We start from the raw sequence: 13,456 nt of genomic DNA on the forward strand, positions 1-13,456 counted from the left end.
TATATATATATTATCGTATTTGAAATTTTCATTATTATGGTTATTATTATTATTATTGTTTTAGTTTTTAAATAAATTACAATGGATTTAAAGTGTGGGAAAAATTGGGACCAAGACTCTAGCAAAAAATTATTATTTTTGCTTCTTTAGGGATCTGGACATTAAGGTTTATTAATAAGTTAGGCTAAAATTAGACATAAGGAGGAGTCCGGCCTAGTGGTTAGGAGTGTTGGGCGTGAAAGGCGAGGTTCGATACCAGCGTCATAAATTGGGTTTTTTAGTATACTGAGTTGCGGTTGGAATAGGCCTTAAAGGAAGTTCTGAATGAAGTTTGACACAAAGAGAGCACGTGGTGCGGTGACAAGCAACGTATGTGTGTGTTAAAGAGGTCGCAGTTCGATTCCGTGCGTGAGCGAATCTGTTTATTTTTAAAATGGGCGAATGAAGCGGTAAGGTTTATAATTTATTGTGACCATATATTAGCAAGGAAGGAAGCTCGGTGCGCGGGCCAAAAGATGGGCGTGGGCGCTAAGCGGACGGAGGTCTGGATTTGAGTCCAGCGAAGGTATGTTTTAATGTTATATTTTAAAATGAACAGGACTTCAGAGGTAACCTTTAAGATAAAAGGTGACGGTATATTATTGAAAACAAATGCCCGTCCCAAAGGCAGCAGCGTCTTTGGGCAACTGGGGTCCTAAGTTCGATCAGCGCTATGCGCAAAGGGTGATTCTTTTTGCTGAGCGTGCGTGGGAAGGACCGTATGGAATTGAAATGGTACCAGTTGCAGGAGGAGTCGGTGAGTGGGGGCTATTGCTTTCAGCGATGGGAGTTTGAATTAAATTCAAACTTTGATTATGGCCATGAATTAAGGAGATAAGGAAGGAATTAAAATTGGAAAAGGATTTTATTTTATTCTAATCTTAATCTTATTTCTTTTGCTCTTATTCTTTTCTATTTTTCCCAAAAGTGAACAATTTTCTCATTTCTTTTTTTAATTATTTTCTTTCCTTCTCTCATCTATTCCCTCTTTTCTTTTCTTTCTCCTCTTGCCAATTGTTCTTAAGCTAATCCTCTATTTTCTCTTTCGTTATTTCTTCCACAAACTCTCTACCTCTCATTCTTCCTCTCTTTCATTTATAGTAAAAGCTGAACCGATATTCTTTTCATTGCTAACCGAATATCAACAAGCGAAATCTGTGATCACTTGCTTGTGCCGATTTCTTCAAAGCCAGGTTCTCCTATGTTCTTTTGTTTTTATTTACAATTATCTAATCTTAATCCTAGATACCTGACAGCAATTCTACTTCAAGGTTATAGCCCCACATTATCGTCTTCTTCACCACCCAAAAGTCGAAAGTACCACGGGTTTAGGGGCTTGTAGCGGAACTTCTTCAAACTCACGGATTCGGGTTTTACCATTGTTCTAAGGATAAATCTGCACCGGATTGTGAGGAAATCAAGTAGGAGTAAAGGGTAAGTACTTATCATCTCGGATCTGTTCTTATTTTTCAAAGTTAAGAAAAGCGAAATCCCTAAAATATAGGGAGGTCATCGAATTGGGCATGTGGCTCTAAGGGTTTTAAGCGACGTTTTTGTCAATGATTAGTGTCTTCTTAAGTGTTGGATTGAAAGCGTGAATCATTGGAACAATCGGATTCGGAGCTAGCTATCGACTGTGGCAAAAAGGTAACGTTTCAAAGGCTTTTAGGGACATGGTTCGATCATGGGTGAGTAAGTTTTGGAATTTAGTGATTATGGTTTGTAAATAAGAATTGTGCTAATCAATTGTAGAATATCGAAAGAGATCTCGATGGCGATCGTCATGAATCGGTGTGTCGAACACCCTTTCTTAGTTCAATTCGGCAAAAGCCGAAATGCCGAAATTCCGGCATTTCATGGTCATGTGAGTATGCGTATGCTCTCAAGTCATAGAGTAATTGTTAGATCTGGCACCGCAAGGTGGTAAGCACGTTCGTGTGACGTTTTAGCGTATTTCGGAAAAAGAGGCTCGATGGGCCAAAACCGGGCCCAATGGGCTTACTGGACCAACATGGGTAAGAGATGGGCAAATTAGCACATTAGGTAGATGGTGGAGTCAAATTGCATAAAACCGATAAAAATTACTGAATTAGCTTGTATAGTAGCATAGATCACGTAATTACCCTAAAGAGCAAAATTACCAATATACCCCTAGGGTTTAAATTGGTGAACGCATGATTGATTACTCTTGTATTTTGCATGATATGCATTTATTAATATCTGTTGCATGGGATTGGGGTATTAATGGAGGAAGTATGAAAGTGGTTCATCCACGTCTTGGAGGCTTTGCCTCAATCGACCGAATTTGAGCGCGTTCTTTGCAAGCTGAGTGGTGTGTTTGGGTGGGTTGAGATATTCCCACATGGTGTGTAGGGTTGGTGCAGGCGGTGTAGCGGTTGGTGGGTTGAGTAGTCTCCCGGATGGGCTTGCATTCATTATTCTGTTGATACTCATATTCTTGAATGGGCCTATGGGCCACACTGTTATGCAAAAGGGCTAAGGCCTTGCTATGATACGAAAAGGGCTTGACCTCTTGTATCTTGTTATCTCTGAATAGGGCTTAGGCCCAATGGGCTCGAGTTGAATTGGGCTTTGGATGGGTTTCTGTATACACTGAGTTTTCCCAAACTCACCCCCTTCCTCTTCCATCCTTGCAGGTGAGCCCTAGAATTGGTGGACTTGGAGCTGGACGGGATTCAGAGTGGCCATGAAGATTGATTGCCGATTTTCAATAAGTTTAATATTTATTTTGGATTATTTTTATTATGCTTAAAGTTGTAATAAGGTCGCTCTTTTTAATTACTTATATTTTGGGGATTATTAAACTGGCTAGCACTAGGGTTCGTTTTATAAAATCTACTTGTTTTTAAAAGATCACGATGACGCAAAGTTTCCATAAATTAAATGTTTTCCCAAGAAAAATAAATATTTTAAGCAAACGATTTGCAACCTTAATCATTTTCTTAAGCTGGTCATAATCAAAAGGTTTTCTCAAAATTATACGAGATAGAGTGTGGCAATGGCGGTGTGCATGTCTAGGATTGGATTGAAGAGAGCTTGGTACTTAAGCGGTCAAGACGGACTCACCTCCTCTTCTTCTGGTTTCCTACAGTGCGCAGCTTCCATTCACTTTAACCTACTTTTAAAAGTGTCTTTTACAACACCAACTCAGCTTTTCCAAACTAAGTAATACGGAATGTTTTGAACGCATCAATGTGGCGCATCAGATCCGGTCATAACGTCCAGGCCGGGTTTGGGGTGTTACATAAACCCCATTTTAATTTATTTTTCAATAAAATATTTATTTTAACCAAAAAATATTTAAAACCATAAAATTGATTTCTCTAAAAAAAATTTTATTTTCTCGAATATTATATACAGACTTTTAAATGAAATTAAGCTAACTAATATTTTTTTTTATAAATAACTAGTAAACCCGATTAACTCTTAGCTTTCACCCGGAACCCGATAAACTTACTCAAAACTAGTAGACCTATTTTTAGAGCGTTACAAACACAACATACTTTTGAAAATTTGCGATTACAAGTACGTTTGGACAATTAGGATTGTGATCGAGGAGCTTCTATCAAAGATAAGCGAAATTTGGTGGTGCAGAAAGGAAAGAGGAAAATATTGGCGATACTCCAGAAAGAATTTGTGTCGACCTAAAAGGATGCGGTATTAGTATTCATGATATTCGTGATATTTTTCTAAAAATATTTTTATTTTTGGAATATTATATCGTATTTAGTTAATATTGTAACTTCTCTCAATGAAACCCCATTTTAATTTATTTTTCACTAAAATATTTATTTTAACCAAAAATATTTAAAACCATAAAATTGATTTCTCTAAAAATATTTTTATTTTCCGGAATATTGTTTATCTGTTTTTATATGAAATTAAGCTAACTAATTTTTTTTAAAGAAATGAGTAGAAAACCCGATTAAGTCTTAGCTTTCACCCGGAACCCGATAAATTTACTTAAAACTAGTAGACCTATTTTTAGGACGTTACAAACACAACATACTTTGGAAAATTTGCGATTACAAGTAGGTTTGGACAATTTGGACTGTGACCCAGGAGCTTCTATCAAAGATAAGCAGAATTTGATAGTCTGGAAAGGAAAGAGGAAAATATTAGGCAATACTTCCGTGGAAGAATTTGTGTTAGACTAAAAAGATGGGGGTATTAGTATTCATGGTATTCGTGATATTTTTCTATAAATATTTTTATTTTCCGGAATATTATATACGTATTTCGTTAATATTGTAACTTCTCTTAATTAAACCCCATTTTAATTTATTTTCAATAAAATATTTATTTTAACCAAAAATATTTAAAACCATAAAATTGATTTCGCTAAAAATATTTTTATTTTCCAGATTATTATTTATCGGTTTTTAAATGAAATTAAGCTAACTATTTTTTTTAAATCACTAGTAAACCTGATTAACTCCTAGCTTTCACCCGTAACCCGATAAACTTACTCAAAACTAGTTGACCTATTTTTCGGGCGTTACAAAGACAACATACTTTGGAAAATTTGTGATTACAAGTAGGTTTGGACAATTAGGATTGTGATCGAGGAGCTTCTATCAAAGGTAAGCAGAATTTGGTGGTCTGGAAAGGAAAGAAGAAAATATTGGGTGATACTCCCGTGGAAGAATTTGTGTCAGCCTAAAAGGATGGGGGTATTAGTATTCATGGTATTCGTGATATTTTTCTAAAAATATTTTTATTTTTTGGAATATTATATACCTATTTAGTTAATATTGTAACTTCTCTAAATGAAACCCCATTTTAATTTATTTTACAAGAAAATATTTATTTTAACCAAAAATATTTAAAACCATAAAATTGATTTCTTTAAAAATATTTTTATTTTTCGGAATATTATTTACCGATTTTTAAATGAAATTAAGATAACAAATTTTTTTTAAAAGGAAATGACTGGTAAGCCCGATAAACTCCATCACCATTTAAACCCAAAACTGCTTTCAGAACGAGATACGGTCACTACGAGTTCTTAGTGATGCCGTTTGGGCTCACTAATGCCCCTGCGATATTTATGGATTTGATGAATCGGATCTTCAGACCGTTTTTGGATCAGTTTGTAGTTGTGTTTATTGATGACATCTTGGTCTATTCAAGAGATGAAACCGAACATGCTAAGCACCTGGCATTAGTGTTACAGATTTTACGGGATAAGCAGTTATATGCCAAGTTCAGTAAATGTGAGTTCTGGTTGAGAGAAGTTAGCTTTTTGGGTCATGTGGTATCTGCATCGGGTATTCAAGTTGATCCGAGCAAAATTTCAGCCATACTTAACTGGAAGCCTCAGAAATATTCTTGAGGTTCGAGCTTTTGGGACTTGCCGGTTACTACAGACGGTTCGTAAAGGGTTTCTCGATGATAGCCACACCAATGACGAAACTACTTCAGAAAGATGTTAAGTTTGAATGGACAGAAAAATGTCAGAAAAGTTTCGATCAACTAAAAGCTTATTTGACTGAAGCTCCAGTACTAGTGCAGCCTAAATCAGGCAAAGAGATTATCATTTACAGTGACGCATCCTTACTTGGGTTGGGTTGTGTATTGATGCAAGAAGGTCGAGTTGTAGCTTATGCGTCGAGGCAATTGAAGCCACATGAGAAAAATTATCCAACCCATAATTTCGAATTAGCTGCCATCGTTTTCGCTTTGAAAATATGGCGACATTACTTATTTGGTGAGAGGTGCCATGTATTTTCGGATCACAAAAGTCTCAAATATTTGATGACTCAAAGAGATTTGAATCTGCGACAAAGACGTTGGCTTGAGTTGTTAAAAGATTATGAGCTTGTCATTGACTATCACAGGAAAGGCTAATGTGGTTGCGGATGCTTTAAGTCGTAAATCACTTTTGTTTGCTTCTGACGATGAATGTATACTGTCTATTCTATCCGACAATGTGTTAGTAGCGAATTAAATGCCAAACCCTTGTTGATTCATCAAATTCGTGAAGCTCAGAAAGTTGATGATGAATTGGTTGCAAAACGGGCTGAATGTGTTTCGAATATGGAATCGAGTTTCAAATTGACGATGACGATTGTTTGAGGTTCGAAGCCGTTTGTGTGTTCCAAGAAATTGAACTTATTTTGATGATTACGAACAAAGCTCATTATAGCGAATGTCAATTCACCCGGGGAGTACGAAAATGTACAACGATCTGAGACGTCAGTTTTGGTGGCATGGTATGAAACGAGACATTTTCGATTTTGTTTGAAGTGTTTAATATGTCAACAAGTGAAAGCGGAACATCAAGTGCCTCTGAGTTTACTTGGTGATCATGATACCGAATGGAAATGGGATCGAGTCACGATGGATTTTGTATCTGGGTTGCCATTGTCGGCAAGTAAGAAAGATGCGATTTGGGTTGTTGTTGATAGACTGACTAAGTTGGCTCATTTTATTCCCGTACGTACGGATTATTCATTGGATAAACTCGCTGAATTGTATGTTTCTCAGATTGTAAGATTGCACGGGTACCCATTTCTATTGTGTCGGATAGAGATCCGAGATTCACCTCGCGATTTTGGAAGAAATTGAAAGAAGCTTTGGGTACCAAGTTGCATTTTAGCACCGCTTTCCATCCCAGACTGATGGTCAATCTGAACGAATAATTCAGATACTTGAGGATATGTTGAGATGTTGCATCCTTGTGTTTAGTGGTTCATGGGAGCGGTATTTACCTTTGATTGAATTCGCTTACAACAATAGTTTTCAGTCAAGCATTAAGATGGCACCCTACGAGGCTTTGTATGGTCGTAAATGCCGTACACCGTTGTTTTGGACCGAGCTTAGTGAAATAAAATCTTCAGGGTTGATTTGATTAAAGATGCTGAATAGAAAGTAAAAGTAATCCGTGAAAGTCTGAAGGTAGCCTCAGATCATCAGAAGTCGTACGCGGATTTGAAACGAAAAGACATTGAGTATTAGGTGGGAGATAAAGTGTTTCTTAAAGTTTCACCTTGGAAAAAGATACTTAGATTTGGTCGTAAGGGCAAATTGAGTCTGAGGTTCATCGGGCCATATGAAATATCCGAATGAGTTGGTCCAGTTGCGTATAGATTGATTTTACCCCCTGAACTTGAAAAGATTCACGACGTCTTTCATGTTTCGATGCTTCGACGTTATAGATCTGATCCATCACACATAATTAATCCATCAGAGGTTGAAATTCAATCCGATATGAGTTATGAAGAAGAACCGATTCGTATCCTAGCACGTGAAGTGAAAGAGTTGCGAAATAAAAGGGTTCCGTTAGTAAAGGTGTTATGGCTCAAACACGGGATCGAAGAAGCTACTTGGGAAACCGAGAACTCTATGAAAGAACGATACCCAAACCTATTTACTGGTAAGATTTTCGGGGACGAAAATTTCTTAAAGTAGGGGAGAGTTGTGACAGCCCTAATGTGACCCTAGTCGGAAAGTGGTTTCGGGACCGCAAAACCGAGTCATAAAAATAATTAACCGTCATATTTGATGCTTATTATATGTATATATGCATGTGTGAAAATTTCATGTTTGAATTTTGTTAATTGTAAGTGAATTTTATTAAATAGGACTTGTGTGAGAAAATCTAGAAATGTGCTAGGGAAATGTTAAAGTGGCCTATTGATGCATGTTAGAAAATGCTTGTACTTGCATGTCAAATTGGCCAAATTCTAGATGGTGGCCGGCCATGTTATGGACTAAAACATATTATAATTATTTTGTGTTAATATTTTATGCTAATAATTTTATGTTACAAAATGAAATAAGGAATAAGGTTAATAAAATACTAGTTAATGGGAGGAGAAACCAAAGTTTCTCCATCCTTGCTCCTCATTCTTAGTAACTAGAAGAGAAAAGCTTTGAGAAATTCAGCTATGGTGGTTAGCTAAATCAAGGTAAGTTCAAGGATGATTCTTGGATTTTTAGCATTTTTTGAGTTAGTCATTAAGTTCTTTGCTTAACCCATGACCAAATTTGAAATGGTGTGGTGTCTTGAGCATTCGGCCATGGTAGGAAATGGAAGAGATATATGGTTGTTTTCATGTTTAATGAATAAGTTACAAATGGTTGTTAATTAAGACAGTTTAAGGTATTTGTAAGTAGTTTGAATAAATGAACAATAATAATAATAAATCATCTAGTGAATTGGTGTAATTGCCGAATTTGAAATAGGAAATTATTGAGTAATGTTTGTATTTTAAGCGATAGAATAGAGTGAATGCTTGGAATGTGATATGTATAAATTATAAGTTGGATTAAAGGCTGTTATATTGCCTTATCATTTTCGGAAATGTGCTTTGTCAAAGAAATTGAGGGTGATGTTTAAGTACAAATGTATTTGGATGGATGTGCTTATAAGAATAACTTGAGACAAAAAGGTATTTAGTCAATACAAATAACCATATTTGTAGAATGTATTAAATATATAATCGGCCTTAACATAGATATGCATATATCTATAAAAATTGTTAATGCCTAAGTAAGATGTTGGGTTGTGCATGACTAGAGAAAATATATATATATGCGTATGGTGTTTGATAGTTAACCATTAAGTCATATGTACCTCAACCTTATAATATACATGTATTATATTAAATCGCCTATTTGATTTGAAATTAAATGAATTCAATTGTTTTAAATTAAGCTCAAGAGCAAAGAGGATCTAGATCTGATAAGGGAAAGGAAAAAGTAATCGAATAGCCGTTGAAGTCGTTCGACAACATCCGAGGTAAGTCTTCGAGTAATGGAACTTAGTTTACAATTTGATTAAGTCATGACATATAAGCATAACAAATAAACGGTGATATAATGATTCTACTTGAATTATATATTGAGGTAATTGGTTTATACTTATGACGGCAAATTAATGCGTATAGAGATTATGTTATAAAGCAAATCAAAATCATGCCCTTTGTATGTGGCTATTGAGCCGAAAATGGTAATGGATGATAAGTGTCTTGTGTTTGAGTTCTAGTAATGAAAATGAAATATAGATGTGTTATGATTTATTGATATATGTGCATGATTATTCGGATGATAACCGGACTAAGATCCGAAGGCATTTGTGCTAGTGACTATATCCGGGCTAAGTCCCGAAGGCATTTGTGCGAGTTACTATATCCGGGCTAAGTCTCGAAGGCAATTGTGCGAGTTACTATATCCGGGCTAAGTCCCGAAGGCATTTGTTCGAGTTGCTATATCCGGCTAAATCTTGAAGGTACTTGGGTTTGGAAATGAGCGATCTTGCTGTAATAATTTCAATTAATACGCTCATAAAATCCAAACGATAAGGTATGTTTCGTATATGTATCGGAAAGTTGATTCCTTTTAAATAGTATTCGCTCAATTGATTGACAAACTTCCGGCCTTAGTTAGGTTTGATCCCCTGTGTACCAATATACTGGTTGAAGCGTGAAGTAAGTATGATTTTGGGAATATGTGTATATGCAATTATTCATTTAGTCATATGAACACTATACTTTAGTCGTAAATAATTTCATTATTTAAACTTACTAAGCATTAAAATGCTTACTCTGTTGCTTTGATTTTCTTTTATAGATTTTGTTAAATCACTATCGGACTCGGAGTGTCAAAGTCGAAGTCGTCCACACTATCAAAGCCCTTTTGGTACTCTTTTAGTTGAACTTTGATAATGGCATGTATAGGACTGACCTTTGTTGTTAATCAAGTACCTTTTGGTAATGTATATATTCAGATAGCCATGCGAAAATGGCTTATATATATTTTGAGCATAGCATTATAATCATTTTGTATATTGTTCATTGAGTGGTATGGAAATGCTTGGTAATGATTAGCCATTGGAATGGTTAATCACGATCATTTTGGTGCTATGTATGACAAATGGCTAGTTGATTCATGGAAAACTATGAAATAGGTGAAATTTACCTTAAACTAGATGCTGACAGCAATAGTGATGTGAGTTTGAAAAATCACTACAAATAGTAGAAATGTAATTAAATAATGAATAAATTATGTAATTGAATCTTGATGAGTCTATTTTCATATGAAAGAAATGGAATGACCATATGAGCCATATTTTATGAGATGTTTAAGTTTTCGTGAAACAGGGCCAGAGCGATTTTTGGATCCCCTGTTCTCACTTTGGAAATTCACTATAAATTAACCAAAGATAATTAGAAGTCATGCTTTATATGTACAGATTCCTTTTTGAGTCTAGTTTCATTAAAAACAAATGGCATAAGTATTGAAGCCCTGTACAGGGAGATATCTAAGTCGTAATGAATGAAGTTTAGAGTAGTCGAACCCTGAAATAGGGGAGACTTTAACTAATAAACTGTAATAAATTGGCCCAACCAAAAATTCTGGAAAAAAATTTGTAGATGGATATATGAGTCTAGTTTCAGGAAAAATTTACGGAATCAGTTTTCGAGTTTTGGAACTCGAGATATGATTTTTAAAGTGGATGCAGTTAGCCAGCTTGTCTGAAAATTTAAAATGAACTGTGTAAGCAAATGAATTAAGTCCGTTAACACCCCGTGTTCGACTCCGGTAACAGTCTCGGCTACGGGCATTACACCATATCACCTACTGGGTACTCAATCTCCTTACGCTTCAAATCTGCATACGACTTTTGCCTATCAGATGCTTCTTTTAACCGGTCCTTAATTATTCTGACCTTATCCTCAGTATCAGCTACCAACACTGGTCCAAGAACTTGTCGCTCTCCTAGTTCGGCCCGACAACTAGGTGTACGACACCTTCGTCCATACAGTGCTTCATACGGTGCCATTCGAATACTCACCTGGTAACTGTTATTGTATGCAAATTCTGCCAACGGCAAGTAATCCTCCCAACTACCTCGAAAGTCAATCACGTATCCCCTCAACATGTCCTCCAGAATCTGAATAACCCTTTCTGATTGACCATCAGTCTGGGGATGGAAAGCCATACTAAAATTCAATCGCGTCCCCAACGCCTCATGCAACCTTTGCCAAAACTGAGATGTAAATTTAGGATCCCGATCAGAAATAATTGAACTGGGACTCCATGAAGTCGCACAATCTACGCCACATACAACTTGGCTAACTTTTGAAGTGAAAAGTCAGTACGAACAGGTATGAAATGGGCCGATTTGGTCAACCTATCCACAATCACCCACACCGAGTCTTTCTTTGATGGTGTCAAGGGCATCCCACTCACAAAGTCCATGGTTACCCTCTCCCACTTCCAAAGTGATATCTTCACTGACTGTAACAGTCCAGAGGGTAATTGATGCTCAGCTTTCACTTGCTGGCATGTCAGACATTTCCCTACAAACTCCGTTACTTCTCGTTTAAGTCCAGGCCACCAGTACAATTCTTGTAAGTCGTGATACAACTTATTCCCTCCAGGATGCATGGCACATAGTCCCCCATGAGCTTCCTTCAATATTGTCTGCGTTAAATCAGAGTCCCTCGGAACACAAATTCTTCCTCGGAAACACAAAATTCCATCACCATTTAAACCGAACTCAGAAGTTTCCCCTTCCTTAACTTGTTGAAAATGAGCAACCAAAGACTCATCTTCTAACTGCTTTTCCTTAATCTGGTCCACCCAGGTTGGCCTTACTTGCAATTCACCAACAAGCGCCATCATCATCTGACTCAAATGAGCAAACATTGCTCTCGGATCGAATCTGATTCTACGACTTAAAGCATCGGCTACCACATTAGCCTTGCCTGGGTGATACTCGATCGAACAGTCATAATCCTTAAGTAACTCAATCCATCTCCTTTGCCTAAGGTTCAGCTCCTTCTGAGTCAACAAATATTTAAGACTCTTGTGGTCTGTGTATATAATACACCTCTCCCCGTACAAGTAATGTCTTCAAATCTTAAGTGCAAATATCACTACCACCAACTCCCAATCATGAGTAGGATAGTTCACTTCGTGAGGTTTAAGCTATCGTGATGCATATGCAACCACCTTACCCTCCTGCATTAACACGCAGCCCAAACCCACGTGTGATGCGTCACTGTACACAGTAAAATCCTTCCTGCACTCATTTGAATCAACACAGTGCTTGATCGAACTTTCTTCAACTTCTCAAAAGCTTCCTACTGCTTTTCAGTCCATACAAACGGTACCCCTTTCCTTATGAGTTTTGTCAGAGGTGCTGCCATCACAGAAAAACCTTCCACAAACCTTCTGTAGTATCCTGCCAACCCTAGGAAGCTTCAAATTTTTGACACCGTCCTAGGTGGCTTCCATTCCAAAATTGCTTCAATCTTTCGAGGGTCCATCTTAATCCCTTCGGCAGAGACCACATGTCCTAAGAAGGTTACCTCCCTCAACCAAAATTCACACTTGCTGAACTTTGTGAAGAGTTCCTTCTCTTTTAATACTCGCAGCACTATACGGAGATGCTCATCATGTTTTGCTTCGTTTGAAATATACGGGATATTGTCAATAAAGACGACTACGAACCGATCTAAAATGGTTGGAACACATGATTCATCGATCCATAAGCGCTGCGCAGAGCGTTCGTCGATCAAATGACATAACCGAAACTTCGTAATGACCATACCGAGTCCCGAATCTTTGTCTTATGGATATCGCCTCCTTGACCCTTAGCGATGATATCCGGATCGAAGGTCGATCTTGGAAAATACAGAAGCTCCTCTAAGCTGGTCAAACAAATCATCAATCCTTGGCAGTGGATACTTATTCTTAATCGTCAGTTTGTTCAACTGGCGATAATCAATGCACATCCGTATCGTACCATCCTTCTTTTTCACGAATAGCACCGGTGCTCCCCATGGAGACACGCTTGGCCTAATGAAGCCCCTATCCAACAACTCTTGAATTTGTGCCTTTAGCTCTACCAACTCCTTCGTCCATTCTATCAAGTACGATAGACACTGGTGCCATTCCAGGCAATAAGTCGATTCCAAACTCCACTTCTCGGTTCGGAGGCAATCCTGGAAGCTCCTCCGAAAAAACATCTTTGAACTCCTTTACAGTCCTAACCTTATCCACTGTCAGTCCCTCCTCTTCCGACTGACTTACAAATGCCAAATAGGCCTCACAACCTTTCCGAATCCACTTCTCGGCTCTTAATGCCGACACCACATTGGACAAATAATCCCTTCGCTCACCTATCACCATAACCTCCTCATCCTTTGTGATCCTTAACACCATTCGTTTAGCAGCACAATCCAGGGTCACTTTATGCTTAACAAACCAGTCCATTCCCAAAATGAGATCAAACTCTCGAGCAGTAACTCCATCGATCTCTCGAGGAAAATCCTACCTTGAGTTTCTAAGGGTACATCCCTATACAGTTTGTCTACCCTAACCGAGTGACCCAAAGTACTTAGTACAGATACCCCACTCACAATCTCCTCAGAGCAGTCCA

The sequence above is a fragment of the Gossypium arboreum genome, chromosome 7 (assembly GCF_025698485.1).
Source record: "Gossypium arboreum isolate Shixiya-1 chromosome 7, ASM2569848v2, whole genome shotgun sequence".
NCBI classification, from domain to species: domain Eukaryota; kingdom Viridiplantae; phylum Streptophyta; class Magnoliopsida; order Malvales; family Malvaceae; genus Gossypium; species Gossypium arboreum.